Source organism: Anser brachyrhynchus, assembly GCF_964034855.1.
Source record: "Anser brachyrhynchus genome assembly, chromosome: 7".
In the NCBI taxonomy this organism is placed as follows: Eukaryota; Metazoa; Chordata; class Aves; order Anseriformes; family Anatidae; genus Anser; species Anser brachyrhynchus.
Genome location: NC_137701.1, coordinates 33627183 through 33641004, shown reverse-complemented (window position 1 = coordinate 33641004; position 13822 = coordinate 33627183). Strand labels below are relative to the sequence as shown.

General features: G+C 36.7%; 1 protein-coding gene and 1 long non-coding RNA gene across 2 annotated transcripts in view; one reads left to right on the top strand and one right to left on the bottom strand.

The window, feature by feature from the left end:
• Positions 1-13822, top strand: part of DPP10 (dipeptidyl peptidase like 10) — a 494333-nt gene that overhangs the window by 174793 nt on the left and 305718 nt on the right. The window lies entirely within an intron of this gene.
• The window catches only part of LOC308197966, a 74707-nt gene extending 60885 nt beyond the window's left edge, over positions 1-13822 (bottom strand). The window contains exon 1 of the long non-coding RNA XR_013953484.1: positions 1-13822. This exon is cut by the window's left edge and continues 27468 nt beyond it. This is a non-coding gene — a long non-coding RNA (uncharacterized lncRNA).

Below are 13822 nucleotides of genomic sequence, written 5' to 3'. Positions count from 1 at the left end.
CTGCTAAGTACTGCCCTTTTCCTCTGCAGATCTCGGATCCAGCACCAAGATATTATCAGAGTTTATAGATTTGGGCACCACAGTACAAAAAGGACATTGAACTGTTGGAGAGTGTCCAGAGGAGGGCGACGAAGATGGGGAAGGGCCTAGAAGGGAAGACGTATGAGGAGCGGCTGAGGTCACTGGGCCTGTTCAGCCTGGAGAAGAGGAGGCTGAGGGGGGACCTCATCGCAGTCTACAACTTCCTTGCGAGAGGGAGTGGAGGGGCAGGGGACCTATTCTCTGTTATCACCAGTGACAGGACCCATGGGAACGGTGTGAAGCTGAGGCAGGGGAAGTTTAGGCTGGACATCAGGAAGAGGTTCTTCACCAAGAAGGTGGTCGCACACTGGAACAGGCTCCCAAGTGAAGTAGTCACTGCACCAAGCCTGTCTGAATTTAAGAAGCGATTGGACTGTGCACTTAGTCACATGGTCTAAGCTTTTGGGCAGACCTGTGCGGTGCCAGGAGTTGGACTTGATGATCCTTATGGGTCCCTTCCAACTCGGGATATTCTATGATTCTATGATTTAGTTACCTGTTTTCTAGTCCCAAAGCATACCCTCCTTATGTCTGATGCTACTGGGTTACTTGTAATGGCTAATCCGTTGTATGTAATAATGACATTACAGGGTTGATAACAACATTCTAGCTGCTGAAACTCCCCAATAACAAGACCACGAGCTCAACCTTAGATGCAGAGACCTTGACTTATGTGTTTTGATTCAGAAAATATATATGAAACCTTGAGCAATACCATTTAGCAGCATGCATTTAACGCTCTGCAGAGGATCCTCCTTTGAGGACTTCCTTTCCCCATTAGTCACAGTACAATCTGGAAAGCAGGATAAGCAGAGATGCTTTTCATGTATTCTGCATCATCATTTTTATTTCTGTACTAGCTTTTTTAGCAGTGTTGTAATTCTTTGTAGCACTATCTGAAAAAATCCTGCATTAAATTACTTTATTTAAAACTTCTTTAATTATATCTCTTTTGGGTTTTGGTTTCTGAGTTTTATTATCTTTTTCCCCAGTATTTTTGCACTCCATTCCTTAAGAGTATTATTTTTTTCTGCAATCCTTTCCCCGATCTGATTAGATGGTCTAACTAGGGATAGATGGCTGTGTGCAGTTTGAATCAAGGCGCACAGCTATGAGAGTCTAGACTCCTATAACAATATTGCATTGCCTGTAGAAGGATCAAAACGGGAAGAAAACAGGATTCTAAAATAGATTTTGCTCCAGTGCAGATTCGATAAACAAACTCTGCCAAAATATTTGTAATGCTGATTACAGGAAAGCTTGCAGAAATGAACAAAAAAGGTCATTTGCTGCCTTCTTGTGATGTTCATGACTCATTAATCAGAATGCAGAGTTTGCATTCATAATTTCTCTAATCAGATAGTGAAGTTGTGAAGGAGCAGGGAGCATAAAAGTATATCACAGATTCAATACTAAAATGGTTGAATAAGTGTCAATTTGGCGTAAATCAGAGATTTGTAGAGGTCATGCTTTCCTCCAGCAGGGTGGAGAGGCAGTACTCCCCTACACTCCCTAGCAGTTGATTTAAAGTTGAATTACTGCTACAGTAAAAACCTAAGTCCTTTGGTCTTTGAGGTCAGTGCTGTGGTGCAGCAGAATATAGATAAGGGAGAGAGGAAAAACTTAAGGGAATGTGGGTATTATTTTAAAGTTTCAAAAATCCCTTTCTGCAAAAGAAGGTAAATACCATGCAGATGGCATTTCTTATTTAAAGACTTAATCTATTAACTGAGGCTTTGGAAGCCCCTTAGATGATGCTTTGCTAGGTCCTTTGACATGGAGAAGCATCGGGCTGTGATGTCGTTTTGAACATGCAGTGAGCAGGTAAATAAACCTAAGTTAATTTTATTAATTAATTTATTTATTTATTTTCTTCTATGACTACGTTAACTGTATTGACATCAGCCTAACAAATCCCTGACCAGCTTCTGGACATTCATGCCAACCTAAATTATTGAACGATTGTGTGATAACATTTTTATTTCACCTTAAGAGCAAGGCAAGCATTTTAGGGGGAAAAAATAAAAAATAATAAAATAAAAGGGTCATTGCAAAATGTGAATTGATTAAGAATTCATGTTTGAACAAAAGACGTTTACAGAGAATTAACGCTGTTGACCTCTTAACATAAGCCCTCTGTTCCCTACAGTCAGTTCAAAGTGCACATTTAGTAGGCTACATGTCTTTATGTGATTCAATAGTCTTATGGCTGCACAGGTAAGACAACACCAATACAATTTTAGGGGACCCTTGTGAGTACCAAATTAATGTCTGACTGTTGCCAATTTTAATTTATATAATACATTATCTTATGTATAATGGCACACATGTAGATCTTCAGTTTATTATTTCTAGTTATTTTGAATTGAAAATTCTCTTTTTCAGAGTGAGAAGAGTCCATGAGGACCTGTTGGACTTGTAGTCTACTATGAAGTTATGGGTTGAATGGCAGTTAGTTAAGATACTGCCATAGGTGGCCACTTGTATGTGTTTTCTCAGTTCAGTTTGGCCTGTTCTTTTGCTTTTTGCTGCTTGCTGTCCTAAATATTTTATTGAATGTTTGTACAGATCCTTTAAAGAAATATAGAAGTCCAGCTAGCTTAGATGCAATGACAACAGGAGCCTGCTGCTGGTCCAATATATTTGTTTCAAAACTATAGGAATAAGATGAACTACATAAAATATATATTAAACTGATTTTTACATTCATGAATCTATATACACAGCCTGAATAAAGAAATCTAGGTAGCAGGAAAGGCCTCAGTATGTCCCTCTTCTTTTGCCTTGTCCTCCACCTTACATTTGGTGAGCACACTGAAATTTCATTGCTAGCTGTGGAGGGGAGCCTGCTAATTCGTTAGGGAGCTCTGCCTACATTGCTCTCTGTCCACTTTCCTGCTGCCTTTTGAACTGCAGATAATGTGTGAATGTGTGCAGCTGCTGACTTCCTCCCTTTCTGACATTAAATTGAATGAGGGCAATTTTTCTGAGGAAACCTGGGTGATTGAGGAGTTTGCAGATGTCAGGTCTGCTCAGGGCAACAGAGCTCACAGGTGCAGGCTACTGGTGTCTGTATTTCCCCCGTGTGGCTGGAGTACCGCCTGCTAACAGGTCCTGTCTTTCCTCCTGCTGGCAGTGTCATGCGTGTTTTGTAAGATTTATTTAAAATGGGAAGCAATTTTTCCTTTGAAGCTTCTGACAGCTGGGGAGATGGTTTGCAAGCTTTCCACAAACAGTTGATAAGCTATTGGAGCTGTTATGTGCGTTATTTCAAGCCAATATTGTTTACACCTAATAGATACAATTCAGTGTTTCATTATAATGAATATTTAGGGTGTCTGTGATCTGCATTTTATGAAATTTTTTTTTTTTCTTTTCAATACTGTACAGGAATGTATCATATTTGCAAGAGAAATTACTAAATTGTCTTCTATGTCAAGAGATTTATAAAAACTATGGAAATAAATTTAATAAATGAAAATGATACTTCAACCTCGTTATTAATAATAATTTTTTGCTCTCTTTCACTCTGATTCTGACCTCAAGTTTTATCATAGCTACGTTCTGATTTCAGCAATAATTACTCTTGACTCTAGACAGTACGGAAAGATTCAGAACCAGCTCTCAGTTCCATAACCCGAGACAAAATGCCAGTCTGAAAACTAACTCCTTTTTTTATCAGGATCAAGCAGGAATACTTCTCTTCTCACACAGTAAATCCAGCTGCTCAAAAACCTAAGCAGGATAGGAGCAATTTTAAGCACTTTTGAAAACGTCTGGGTTTTATGCTGTTCACCAGGAATGCAATGATGACTATTCTGAACAGCAACTTTCTGAGATGAATCCCTGGCACGAGCATAGCTGGGCTCTGTGCTGCCCCACCGTGATGAAGAGATCCATGTAGTGTAGAGCCATTGCTGTGCACGTTGACTAAATGTTCTTTATATAGGTATGGAATGTTATTGCCATTTTTTTTTCTCTTTAATGTAACGATAATACTTCTAAACTTCTTCACATGTTTTAAGAGTTGATCCTGAGTTTGATGACAGAAATTTTTAGAAAAGCCATAATGGTAAAGTTTTGACCTGCACTATAAGCAAGAATTTTGTAGACAAAGATGCATATCTAGGCCACTCGTATGCACTAATTATGCATCGATAACCTCTTCTGGCTTCATCCTTTTGCAGTGTTGAGGTTTTAACAAATCAAATTCATTTCACAAAGCTGCTTATTGTTCTCCTTGATGTGCAAACCTTTGGAAACATTGAATATCTTCTCATGTTCTCATTGATGCGCTAATCAGCTAAAGGACACACACATGTTTTATTATAAGAACAAACAAAGTGCATCTGCTTGAGGGATCAGAGAAAGATACAAGGTTTGACAGCTGTAGCCTTTTAAAACAGGCTGGACTAAAATGAAATTTTACAGAATGAGCTGTTACTGTTGTGATAATCGTTTTTCATCTAAATAACATTTGCACCAAAGATATCTCTGAAACAGTGACATTTTAATAAGATATCTGCATGTTTGCATTTGTGTAGTAATATAGTGGAGCTACAAATGCTCTATCAGGATCTAAAAATTGATTTTGTGATATGTCAGGAGAATATAAATGAGATAAACTAGAAATTAAAATGCTAAGGCTCAATAATAAAAAATAATAAGCTAAAACACAGAGGTGAGAAAGCAATTATGGTATCATATTTACTTTGTATTGACTTAAGATCCACAAAGCTAAAATGTTAATCTTATCCAGAGTTTTTAGAAATCTCACTTTTTTTTTCCAAGAACCATGATTTTTCCCTGAAAAATGTTCTTCAAAGTAACATTTTCTTGTTTTTAAACTTCTCATTCCAGTAGTAATTAACTCCATTCTTAACAAAAGATTATAAACTCCCCCTTTTAACAGTCTATCTTAGCCATAGCTTCATTTCTAATAAGTGAAGGATATTTTTTAACATAAAAAAATTCATTTCTATTATTAAAGGCTCCCTAATATCCATATATTCCTACCAAGATGTGAAAGTACTCCTGCATTTTCTGCCTAGCCTCCCTTCCCATCTTTTTGTATCTAATCTTGAATGCTGTCTCATGCCTTCCCATCAAATTCTTCTGTCATCTGTTCTTCCATCGTGGTTTCTTCTTCTAATTTTCATTTATATCAGCAGCCACTGAATTTTAGCAGTGCCATGGAGATACAAAATTCATCTGTAGGCCAACGTTTGGGCAGCAATGCTATATAGCAACTGACCTTTGGGTGAGAAAAACAATACATTTATTCTTTTGTAGTCTCCAAAACTCATCATAGTGTCTAAGTGTGTCATAGTGTTCCATCTTTCCGATGGAACCTGGCAGAACAGAATAAACTCCTGCATTTCCATGCCATATGTGCATTCAACTTAAATACAATATAGTGTGTTGGGCTTTTTTGAAAGAGTGAGTTAGAATACATTGTTCTGCAGTATGAAAATTTTTAAAACGTCCTATGTTTTTCTGAAATATGCTGTCAATCAACTCATGCGCATCCAGAAAAAGAGAGACCTAATAGAAAGTGGCAGCTGAAAACTAATACTCCAAACTGTCACCAGCTAATTAATTTTCTCATTCATATTCTAACTACACTTCCAACTTACATGGACTTCTGCCAGGGATCTTGACAATAAAATGTTCATTTAAAATTCTTAACAATAAAGAAAATATTGCAAGGTTGGAAATAAACAGAATAACCTTGGATGACACGGTTGTCTTTAGTCTGCAAATTTTACGTTTGCAAGTATACAAGAATATTGCTATCCCTTTGAAACAATGGTAAAATCATAGCAACTGAGAAGTTTGTCATATTCTGCGACAAATGGAATTGCCCTTCACAACATGTTAGCCTAATTTTAGAACTTCTCAGAACTACTGTTTTTTCTTCTCCCTATGTCTTTAGGGTTATCAGACAAACCAGTGGTTCATTATGCTCTTAAAATTTTATACTACTTATATTAAATGATTTATTTAGAGACTGGCCTGCAAGCTTGGTATCCACCTACAAGTCATTACTTTTAGTTGCAGTTATTGAATTCAACAAGATTTTTTAATGTAGTGATGTACCTAAAGGTGCAGCTCATGAGATGTATTAGAAAACATCTAAGGACCTAAATCCCTAAATACTAAAGTACTGTAGAAACAACTTGAGACATTATCTGCATTGCTAATTATCTGTAAAACTCCAGCACAACAACACATATAATTGTAGATTTCTGGAGTCTGGTTGTGTTCTTACTTCCCTTGTGAAAGCCTATTCATTTAATTACACAGTGTATAAAATTTATAGTTGTTTACGTACATGATACCTGGAATTATGCACTGGTGTTCATCAGGAAACCTGTGTATAGAATTTCTGCACCGGTAACTTTGCACGCTGGTTTCTTGTGTTGTTTTGCTGTCTGGTTAAATGATGTGTTTGTGGGAGCTGTGTTGTGCTGGGATCTAATGTGACACCATAAAACCATTCCAGACAACAATGTATTCTTTGACACAGCAAGGGAAAAAAAATCACCTAACTTTGTCTAAGATGCTGTTTGGTTTGGAAATTGAAAAATTGTTTGAAACTATGCTAAGAATTGAAAGTAAATGAAATGGAAATACAATATATTATAATGAGACAGATGTGAGCTCGTTTTCCCTAGCGCAGGTTCATGGACTGCTCATTCACTTGGTCCGCCTGACATTTAAATTTGAGTAAATTCAGTGGTTTATAAGAAAAGCATCTGTTGTTGAAATGACAATAGCAAGATACAATACCAAGGAAAAGGAATCTAATTGTTGTTAGGTATTACACCAGAATGTCAATGAAGGGGCTTTCATTGTGTTGAGATTCTGGCATCAGCCTGGATATTAAATTGGCCAGCTCATCAGGGAATATAGCACATTAGTGAGTGATTCAGCTGTGACTGAGTGTGTGCATTAAAATGTGTGACTTAGAAAGTTTCTAATGCCATAAATCAAAAAGAGATTTAATACACAACACATTCATGAAAGGGAATATAATATAAATTAGTGTGCTTTAATTCTACTAACTTTAACCTTTAATGACATTAGGCTCACTCTTTATTTATTTATTTCTTTTTAATAGAGATCATCATGTTATTGTCATGTTTGCTGTCCACTCTGTAGCACAGGTAAAAGCTTAAATTTTGCCTTAGTCGACCTGAACCAGCTGTAAAGCCTACAGATTATAGCCTTTGGTTTAAAGCTCTGTATTTGGGCACGCTCAGCAACTGAATAGTGGGGGTTGCTGTTAATGACTTTTAATTAAATCAAAAAGCTCTGAGATCATAAACCTGCTGACTTCATTTCCTTTTTCCAGTGCACTTCAAAAAAGTAATTACTGTACTGCACATATAGGCAAATCTTGTAAAATGCCCTCAAGATGCAACTCAAAATTAAGACTTCTGGTAATGAAGAAAGTCTGTAATGTTTTTCGGTAAAGAAATGAAGCAAAAGTTAGGATATTCTTCAAAGCGCATTTATTTGGGAATGATTTTATTTCTGTTCTATTTTTTAAATAAAAATTCACAAGAGCCTGTATGTTCAAGCTTGGAGAAGGTTAAATGTAAATCTATTTTTATTTTTTTTTCATGATTACTTTCTAATCACTGAAGCAAATGAAAGGCCAATGCTGTTCAAGTCTTTACATTTGATATTCTTAGTTTTCATCACTAAAATTAGGCCAAAAACCTCATCACGAAACACTGAAAAAGTACAGAAAATGAATACAACTTTTGTCGCAGGAGTGTCAAAAAAGTGAAAGTCCACAAAGTTGAAGAACAACAATATAAAAATGTATTTTATTTTACTCAAAATATTTGAAGCTAGTTTTCAGGTGATTTAATATCACCTCCATCTTCTCCTGTCTACCTCCTCCACCAACTTTATTTTATTTTTCTTGGACCAAAACGACATTTTGAAGTAAAAGATCGGAACATTTAAATTACCTATCAAATTTTCTTTTCTGAAATATATTTTGTGCTGGTTACGTTATTTCCTGATTTTAGGAAGCATTTGTAGTCACTGCATGCCTGCTTTTTTGGGCAGGCAAAAGTAGTTTTATTAAAAAATATCCCCAGCTTTGTATTTTCTCAAGGAGTAATTCTTGGTACAAATTACTTTCTATGCCCTGTTTTCCCTCATACTTTTTTTTTTTTTTAAATCGTATTTATTTATTTATTTTTACTGCAGTGATGGGTGCAAGATGCATATAGCAGTGCCCTATCACCCTAGTGCTGCATATGACCTGTAATCTCCCATGCACAGGATTCTTGTTTTGATTTAATTGTAGTATCTTTTTGTTACATGATCTACATTTTCAGCCAGATTTCTTGTGCCCTTTATTCTTCTGATATAATCAACAAGTACATGCATTATTTTACTTTGCAGCCCTCTTCTAAACAGGGGAAAAACTGGTGCTTTGTACCCTCCTGCTGTTTTACAGCAGTGTTTTGCCCTGGCCTTGTACAGAATGAAAAAACATGACAATTTCTTCTGAATTTTAAGAACATGAAAAAATGTTCAATCCATGAAGTCAAGGAAGTCTGGTAGCTGAATGTCCCCTCTAATTGTATTTCACTTTTTCTCACTCCTCCTTGAAAATCCAGTAGGTATTTACCTTAGCAGTTAAGAACCCCATTGTTTCTATAAAATGTTTTAATCTGCATATATGCTGCTTTCTTGGTTTGTGTAAAGCTAACACATCTTTAACATTAATTTGAATAGGAGGAACAGTTTTGTGCATGGTTGCTTTTGAATTAAGACAACACTATTTTGGAGGTAGAGGTGTGAAATACTTTCTTACCACCTAGCAGATAAAAAGCAGTATCCGCACAAGGTCAGGAACCAGTACAGTTGTTGCTGGAAAGAATAAATATTTTACTCTTATGCTATTTTTACAATTAGCCTAAAGCAAATGTGTGAAAAATCATAAAACAGGCAAAGCCAGCTGCTCCTCCCAGATCTCCCAGCCTCTACGTCTGGTGGCCTCCTGTGACAGAAGTCACTTTTTCTTCTTTAGAAACCTCTGACGATTTTTCTTCCCTGACCTGGCCACCTTCTCTGTGAACCGCTATAAAACATTGGCATCTACAGTGTCCCGTGGCAAGGATTTCCACAGCCTAACTACAGCTGTTTGAAGGAGAAAACCTCCTTTCATTTGTTTACTGCCTGCCCTTCCTCTGTGTATTGGAAGAGGCAGTGAACGGTGGCCATATGACCTCTCCATCCTGCTCACAAATGGCTCCTTGAGATATTTCTAGGTTGTATCTGCATTTGAGATGCATACAGATGCTTGAGAGAGAGCTGTTCAGAGACGTCTCTGATAGACAAATATGTGACATGGCAAGCTATGCAGGATGGGCTCTGATGAGCACTGCCCACCGGAATCTGGTCAGGAGTCTTAAAACAGCTGGGGACTGTCCTTTGGAAACGTTACCCCTACCCTTAGGCATTGCCTTCACCATATACACCACCTGGACTGGTTTTTTTTGTGGGACTCAGGATAGTATGTCCTGAAAGACAACTAGTTCTTTACAGAGAGTCTCAAGGTCAGCATTCTGAATCCCTTCAGGATGATCATTTCCAACACAGGAACTAGCATGGAGGAAGAGCTCAAAGGCTGTTTCTCCCAGCTCAGAAAATATTTCTAACCTCTGGATTATGCTATCTGCTTGTACCAGTACGATGTTACATCTTTAGCTGTAAGAAATTCTTCACAGCACAGAGGAAATTCTGTTTGCTTCATTACAATTCCAAAAAATATAATTATCTGGAAAGAACAGACACAGTGTCCCAGTTTTATAGCTTCTATTTGCACAGATAAATGTAAATGTGAACATCTCATACCTAGCAGTACCCTGCTAAGTTTGGCAGCCACTTGAGGTTTTGTTTTGTTTTTCTGTATTTTTAAGAGAGCGGAATTAGTTGTCTAAAATGCAGGTGTGAAGGTAGAAGATGTAACTATGCTGTTAATATTCAATTTATAATATTAGTTCGTGAGGAGATTTATAATTTGGTTGGTATCAGGAAGGCACTACAATGTACTGAAGTAAGAAGAACATTTAGAAAATGACAATGTAGGTGGAGTACTGTTTATCTTCTTGTTTTCAAAATCCTTCCTCAATTTCAATCGTGACTCAATTTAAAAATTGACAACGTGTAGCCTCAGATGAAGGAGTCATCTCTAGATTAATGCTGTTGCATTGCCTCACAGTGTAACCTTTTATAACGCAGGAATTTGGAAATCTGTTTTACCTTTAGGAAGGTAAAATACCATAATTTTATTCCAATGTAGCTTAGTCAGTGCACGCTTCAGAAATGCAGCCCACAGAGAGCAGATAGGACTACAGAGGGTCTCTCTTCTTCGAGACTGCATGCTGCTGGATGTAAGGTCCATGGCTGGGGACTGTGGAAACGAGTATGATTTACTGTAATTGCTATCTGACTAACACAGCTAACTTCCAAGACCGCATCTTCATTTCCCTGCAGTACTGCTGATAACCACACTTTATCTTTCAGCTGTCTTGATTTATTGAAAGTATTCAGGTGGTATTGGACTTCAGTTAGGCGGTAATTACTGGAAGAATACTGCTCTCTTTTAAAAGACATTTAAATACAGGCATTTATATCTGATTACTGACCATTACCTTCTGAACTGAATTACAGGCATTCACAAAGACTTTACTAGACCACAGCAAGTGAAATTATCTGAAAATTTAACTATTTTAACTAAAATGTTCCTATATTGTGTGGTTTCTAAAAAAAAATAAAGTAAAATAAAATAATGTTTCAATTACTTGCTCAAACCTAGGCTCTCACATGTTCATGCTCTATGGAAATTAACATTTTTCTGGAATGTTCATAATTTTTAATAAATTAGATTTTTGTTTTTATCTGAAAATATGGTTTTTGGGTTCCATGGACTACTTTTTTTACTTTTGCTACCTTTCTGTCTCAGCTCCATCCCAGGGAATAATATGGGGACATTTATGACATAATGGGACATTTAATACCAGTACAATGTGGATATTTTATTTTTTGTCTGGTGAGAAAAGCTCAGTAGTAGAAACATTTTAGTAATGGTGCTTGGGTCCTTTCATCTTTCTGTGTTGAAAACATTTTGCTCAGCTGGACTACATTTTAGAAATGCAAAATACAGGATAATAGATATAGATTGTTTAGATATAAGGACTAATCTGAGCTCTCTGGAAACTTACCGGTACTACTTATAGTAGCATCTGAGGAATAAATACATCATTATTAATTATTTTAAATGGATACTAATAATAATGATTTATAAACATCTTTTAAAGAACAAGAGGACACCAAGGACTAATATTAGCAATTGCATTCTTAGCTTTCCAGTAGCACGTATCATAGACCAAAAACTTCTTTACATAAATGTCACAGTTTAGTAGGTATTTTGCTTGTAGTTCTCCCTAGGAAGTTCAATTTTTTCAGGAGGTAATATGACTAACAAAAGATTACTATTTAAATAACGAAAATACTGCATCCTTTAGGAGGAATGGAAATGTTAAAATGCCTTTTTGTATATAAATATTTCCATGGAAATTCAGTAACAATTCTGGCCTTGTGAAACGGAAACTTCTCTCCTCTGCATTTGTGTGCAGAGGTGATGGTTCCACATGCTCTGTTTGCAATGAGCCTCATGGTTCACTAGCGCGGACCATTATTTTTGTTGATAAAGAAAGTTACACTTTTCATACCGGATCCTTGCTCCTTCTGGGAAGCACCAACCAGAAGGGCATTTTTGTATGGAAGAGTGCACAGACACCAGCAAGGCGGTGCTTCTCTCTAGTCACTGTACCATAGGGGTGGCACTATGTAGAATTGAGGAAACATTGCTTTGGATGGACATCCCGGCAGCATCCTTTCCAAGCAGCAATGTACGTATATGTATGTATATAGAAAGGACTTTCCAGCGCAGACAAAATCTTGATCTATGATGCATTTCAGTTGAATTCTATGCTAATTTTCACCAGAGCATGAGTCTGTTCAAATCAGCTTGCAACAAGTGGGATCAACAAATAGTAAAGAAGAATGAGGTTTATACACGAATAGCTATTTATTCATTTGTCATGCAACCTTTGGGTATTAAGATTTTTCATGTATTTTCTTCCCAAAATACAGAATTCACTATTTCAAAGTAAATTATGCAGTGCTCAGTCTCATTAAGTGCTCACTGCTTTGCTTCCATGGAAAGCAGGCTCCATTAAACACCTAATGGTGTTCATGGGAAGCAAAGGTAAAAACAGGCTGACAGGAGGTGTTCTCTTCTTGACTGGAAAATCTATATGAGATTCAATGCCTGTAATAAAATTGGCTAGGGTCAGATTAAAAAATAATAATAATAATAATAATTCCATCATCTATTTACTCTATGTGTGTTTTAATCAATGACTAATGACTTTATAGTGCTATTCAGTAAGAAATGAATATCCATATTGGATAGTAGTTGGCAAGATAAGGAGTGTAATTACTAGAAAAATTAGATCGCCTGTCTATAACATCATTTTCTAGAGTTTTACATGTAATGAGGAAGTAGCGATATTTGCAGCTGTGCTTTCTTTAAGGAAATAAAACAGTTGCAGGTGTGTAGTCAGGTGCAATATTGGCTGGAATGTCAAGCACTGGGGAGAAGTTACTATGTAATATTAACTGACATTCTCCCAAATATCATTTAAAGGGATTTATAAATGTGTCAAAGACTGAAAGAATAAATTTCAAGTTACTTCACTAAAATTAAAAAGCTGGATTTAGCAATTATATATTATATTAGCCAAAGTGTATTGCTTCATTTGTTCCAAGAGAAAGTCGTCATTATCTGAGAGAGAAGGAATGTATTAGGAAATCATGCTAGGTTTGAAACAGCGGAACACCATTGACAGTATTCTAATTTTAAAAGTAATTAGAAAAGTCAATACTAATAGGAAAAATAATTGCAAATGAAATTTTACTGAGTAAAGGGTTGTTCTGGGGAGTTTTTTTTGAAAAGATGACACCTTGGATAAATAATTGACCAAATGAGCAATTTGCAGCTTGAGAATGTAAAATGTGAATGCCAGTTCAATGAAGGGGAAAAAACAAAACAAAACCATAGCCATCACAACATCTTTACTGGCAATGTTATTCCATATGGCAGAAAGCTACTAAATCTAGCATTTTTAGCCCCACCAGTAGACTGGAATTAAAGGAAAATCTCATCATGCTTTGCTGGAAACATAACTGAGAAAATCAGCAAATCAGAGAGGCTTGATTTGAAAGCTGTTAACTGACCTGCCAAAGAATATGGCCTTTCCTATTCTCTGAACCCTGAAAGTCCTGTGAAATGGATGGGATGGTGTTTATAACAAGTGAAAACTGACCCCAAACAATGACTACTATTCTTCTCTTTTCCCAGGAGTAGAAATAACAGGTGCCTTCTCCAGGACAAAGCAGGGAATGTTGCCAGCTGTTTCTTGACAAATGCTAACACGCAGATCCTGAGCATTAGATAGTATCTGCCAGTACCTCCGTGGTTTGTAATCGGCAGTGCCTTGTGTATGGGGTGGAGGCAAAGCCTATTGTCCTAACTTGAGCTCTTTCTGGTAGGGGCAAAGACACACTTTTCTAGTTCCTTAAGATGTAAATGGTGAGAACTAAGAGCAGAGTGCTTTCAGCTGGTGAAGACAAAACAGATGGA